The sequence below is a fragment of the Lathyrus oleraceus genome, chromosome 4 (assembly GCF_024323335.1).
Source record: "Lathyrus oleraceus cultivar Zhongwan6 chromosome 4, CAAS_Psat_ZW6_1.0, whole genome shotgun sequence".
NCBI lineage: Eukaryota > Viridiplantae > Streptophyta > Magnoliopsida > Fabales > Fabaceae > Lathyrus > Lathyrus oleraceus.
Genome location: NC_066582.1, coordinates 18168932 through 18174610, shown reverse-complemented (window position 1 = coordinate 18174610; position 5679 = coordinate 18168932).

The following is a 5679-nucleotide window of genomic DNA, read 5'->3' as shown; positions in this document are numbered from 1 at the left end:
TTGATAGGATGAGAGATCTTCGATTAAATAATACGGTAGAACTCTCGACGGTAGTTTAGACATGAACTTTGTTGTGAGCGATATGTGATGATATTGATGAATGTTTAGATTGTGCATAGCTGATTACTAAATTATATATTTGATCGTTGGATGGAATTCAATCCTGACAAGTTCCTACCTCTCTGAAACTTTATTTTTCTGTTATTTGTTTTACATAGTGTAACTTTAAAATAAACCTTGCAAACATAAATTTAAAATCATAGTAATTGTTGAACGACATTGATATCGCACTAATCCTTGTGGAGACGATTAACAAATACTTACCTATGATAGCACTCATACTGCAATCGAACAAAATGGCGTTGTTGCCAGGGATTGGGTTTGATATTCAAAAGCATAGAAATAATTTCTATATTTTTAAGCTTTGTAGATTTGTATATATATTTTTAGTTTTACCTTTTTATATATTTTTGAGCTTTATACATTTTTCTATATTGTTAAGCTTTGTTACATTTGTCTATATTGTATACATATTTGTTAATTTTCAAGTTGTTAGAAAATTGTTTTGTGTTTGTCCAAGAAGCTTATCTTTGATTAGCTTGAATAAATACGGAGTGATTGTTTCAAGTTTGAAAGTATCAACACGGAAATGTTCTGGTAATGATAATAGCTTGAAGGGAAGGTTCATTATCAAAGACACATGTTTAATGTTTTCTATAACATAGCATGAATATGAAACTTGTAATTTGTACAAATAACATGTCATTTATTCTTTTGCAATACATGTTCATCTTTGAATAACTTTAGATCATAACTAAAGATGAGGAAACTTCCATGTTTACTATATGCTTCAGATGCCAACAATCTTTGTCTTAACTCGGTTTTATTATGTTTAATCTTTCATTTGTGTTGAATTCTTTGAAAGTATGAAAATGATCAAGACATTTTTTTGAGCACAACCACTTGACCAAAAGTAACATACCTTGTGAGTGAGCGAGAATTTGTTAACCCCTTTGAGCCTTAGTGTTCGAACCTATATCAAGTTTGACCAGTGACAATTTTCATTTGGATGCAAAGAGTAGTTCATAATTGATTTTTGTGTAGATTCTGAATTTGTTTCTTGAAACACTTGAACCATCAACCATAACTTATGGTAGGAATTTTTACTCGTCCCTTAGAAAGTTTGGGAGCATTCACATTACAATGATTGGATGTATTTAAGTTGGGGAGAGAAAATATGGATTTCTAAGAGGTTGAGAAAGAAAAAAATTTAATTCGGAAAAAGAAAGAAAAGAAAAAGAAAAAGTCTTGAAAAAGAAAAATAAACGTTGTGCTAATAAGTTGTGTGAAAAGGAGTAACAATTGTGCAATGAGAAAAAGGTGAATGATGTTGTGAATGCTTGGGAGTTTGAGAAGTGATCACTCTCATTGGTTTAGGAAATATTTTTGTTTCAATTACCTTAAGAAATGACCTTTCTTTGTTACCTAAGTCACATTACAACCCTTGAAGTCCTTGTGATTTGTGTTTTATGCTTTCAATTTTTTTTGGATAAATACATAATTTGATCTATATGTTAGCAAGATTGTTAGGTGTGAGTCAAGTCCCTCATGTTTGTTCTTCATACGTAGATGAACTTGTGTGTTCGGTATGATTCATCTTTGAGATTGTGTTGTATTAGAATTTTGACATGTGTTTTGTGCTTAGAATTTGTTTCATGATCATGGTGTCATTGTAGTATAGTGGTAAGCATTACTTTGCTTGGACTTTTGCAATTTGAACCATGCATTTGTTTTCATTTCTAAAAATGTATTGATCATGATTTCTTAGTAGTTTCTCTTGTTTCTTTAGGTTTGATTGATCATTGTTTGACGACAAAAAAAGTTTTAAGTTGGGGAGAGTTTGATAAGTGCAAATTTTGACTATTTTTGTACATAAAAACTTGACATTTTTCAGCTCTAATTTGCTATTTCAATAATTAATTTCCTCAATTTTTTATAGAATGTTATATATTTTGAATTTGGCTTTGGTATCCTTGATGTGTATGCTAAGCGTGTAGGAAACCAAATAATAAAGGCACAAAATCAAGAATTTAGGAGCAAAGCAAATTTGTTGAAAATAAAGCATGCTCGTCGGGCGAGCAGTAGCTAGCAAGAAACGAGCTCGTCTGATAACGAGAAATCGTATCGTGTTTTTTAGGCTTATTGAGAATTTTATTACTCTTTATTTCAATATGTTTTATCATACTTTAGTTAATTTTTATTTGTTTTGCAATTGTTAGCTAGTTTCAGTGCGAATTCGAAAGCAAATCGGAAAAGGAGCAAAAGAGCAAGTTTCTGTCCATTCTACTGATATGGAGTTCGCCGTGTGCTTATGGAGTTCTCCATTATCCTATCTTGCCACATCATTTAGTGATCAAGGAAATAGCATTCACCATTCTCATGCAGACAGCAGTTCTGCGATAATGGACAGGTTTTAGCAATTTTCACCAACTTTTTTTCCCTCTACTACGTTTGCGCGACCAAGGAAAGTTACAAGGGGGGAAAAGCTCTATAAATAGGACTCTTCTGGGTGTTTCAAAGACATCCAAATTTTGCGGAAGCTCTGTTGAATTTGCTTCACAGTCTTAGGCATAAATTTACCTGTAAAAGTGACAATAACTCACATCGAGAGATTGTCACACTTGTTTTCTTTTTATTTGCATTGTACTCTTGGATCAAGAACAAGCCTGAAGACATTTTCCTTTCAATTCAAGTTTTTGTTTTCGTTAATTTCAGGTTTTTACTGCTTTATTGTTTATACTTGTTATTTCCTTTACTATATTACATGCCATGCTTTTTTAAGTTTAGTTGCTTTGATCATGTTATTTCTAATTATAATTGTGTCTTACTAAATTTGTCTGAGTCCGACTTATGAGGATCGTCGTTACCGACGGGACTCGGTAGAAACAATAGGTGTGAAATCATGATAAAATTTTGTTTTGGTTTTAGTTTCCAATTGTATGTTTCATTATTTTGACATGAGAGTGAAGAACAAACTAAGGTTCTAGCTGATAGCGCAAGAGTGTGAGGAAGGAACCAGATAGTGGAAACTAGGCATCGATCCTAAAAATAGCGAGAGCGTATTAGGTATCATTTAGGATCTCATTGGTTTTCAAAATATTCTTTCTAATTAAAACGGGAGAGCGAGAGCAAAATCCTATGGTTAGGAGGTGTGATTTTAGTCAATAGCGCGAGAGTGTGAGACAGGGCCTTTAAATCAACATTTTCTACAGAATGTAATAAAATCGTAATTAGTACCTGAATTCTACCTAATCCCTTAGGAACACGGAATCCATATTCCTACTTTGTTTTATCATCACTTTCAAACCTCTAGCAATTATCGTTTATATTTCCATTTGTATCCTTTTAATCTTTAGCCTTAGCTTTGGATTGCAATGATAGATAACATTAGTTTGATTATTAGTCTCTATGGGTTCGAAAATCTTTTAAAACTACACGATAAATTGTATACTTGCAGTTATTATCCGACAGACACGTTAGTTGCGATCAAGTTTTTGGCGTCATTGTCGGGGACTAATTTAGTCAATATTGTGGTTCTGTTGTTGCGCAGTATAAACTAAGGTAACTTTTATTTTATTTACCCTTCTAAACTGTCAATTGTATGCCAAGCACTCGCTCACAAGGCGAAAAGCTTGAACAACTAATTGACGAAGTCAAGCGTTTTATTAGTTTACAACGCCGAATTCACAATTTTCGAATTAAGTACAATCTTCCTTTTCCCAAACAAAAATCAGAATCTAAACCAGTTATGGCTGAAGGACCATAAAACTGTATTCTTAAGTATTATGTTGTTCCTTCACAGGAGGAACCACATAACAGCATTGCTACCCCTACCATCGAACGAAAGAATTTCAAGTTGAAACCTTAACTGTTATTAGCTGTCCAACAAAACCAATTTTTAGGTAGTTCTACAGACGATCCAAACTTAATTTGTCAGTGTTTGTGCAGTACGCAGACACAGTGAAAGCAAATGGTGTCAGTCCCAAAGCAATTAGACTACATATTTTCCCTTTTTCCTTAAGAGATAGAGCTAGAGCTTGGCTTCAGTCTCAACCTTCGAACTCTGTAACCACACGAGACGAGTTGAAGAAAGTCTTCTTAGCCCGATATTTCCCACCAAGTAAGACGACTATGCTAAGAGCTCAAGCCAACGAGTTTAAGCAAAAAGACAACGAATTTATTTTCGACGCGTGGAAAAGATACAAGGACATGATGAAACTTTATCCACATCGTGGACTTGAGCAATGGTTGATTATCCATACTTTCTACAATGGTCTTTTGTACAACACTAAAATTAATTTGAGCGCTGCAGCTGGTGGTGCTTTAATGGATAAACCATATGATAAAGCCTATGAACTCATCGAGAACATGGCTCAAAATCATTTCCAATGGGGAGGTGAACGTGCTGCTACCGAAAAACCAACTCCAAAAGGAAGAATGTACAAAGTTAATGGCATAGACCGCGTAAATGCTAAAGTGGATGCACTTACTCAAAAGATCGAAAGCTTAGCCATAACACCAGCAGCTACCGTAGCTGCAGTAACACCAAACTATTAATTGTGTGGAACCCCTGGGCACACTAATGATGATTGTCAGTTATTGGCTGGTATTCCTACCGACCAAGTAAATTATGCTCAAGGAAACCGATATTCCAACACTTACAATCCTGGTTGGAGAAATCATCATAACTTTTCTTATAAAAACAACAATGCTTTGTTTCCTCCAAACCCAAATTCCACCTGGTTATCAGAAAAGAGCCCATATTGCTCCACAAGCACCTAGAAAGTCAAATCTAGAGATCATGATGGGAAACTTTATGAATGCTCAAGCTCAATAAAACAAAGATTTCGTAAACCAAAATGCTCATACGAGTGAACTGATGAAACAATTATCAAGTAAACTTGATGATATGGCTATCCATAATAAAATGTTAGAAACTCAAATTTACCAAGTAGCCCAACAACAAGCAACAATAGTAGCCCCAGCTGGAGCATTTCCTGGTCAACCACAATCAAACCCGAAAGGTCATTCTAATGCTATCACATTGTGAAGTGGGACAGAATTAGATGGACCAGTCGACCCAAGACTCTAAAATCCAGCCATGTATCAAAACTCTGGTAAAGGAACTGAAAAGGTAAACAAACCAATTGAAAATGGAAAGGAAGACAAAAGCGGAGAGGAAGAAGATAAAGAAACACCTTATGTGCGTCAGCCACCATACAAACCACATATACCTTATCCTCAAAGACTTGCTAAGTCCAAAAATGAAGGAAAATTTAAGAAATTCGTAGAACTTCTGAAGCAGCTTAATATCACTATACCATTCACATAAGCCATTACACAAATGCCTTCATATGCTAAATTCCTTAAGAAGATCTTATATAATAAGAAAAAGATTGAGGATGATGAAATTGTTATGCTTACTGCTGAGTGTAGCACTATTATTCAAAACAACATGCCTCCTAAGCTGAAAGACCCAGGTAGTTTTTCCATACCATGTGTAATCGAAAAGTTTATCATAGACAAATCTTTGTGCGACTTAGGATCCAGTGTTAGTTTAATGCCTTTATCCACATGCAAGAAACTCAATTTAGGAGAACTAAGACCAACGGAGATGTC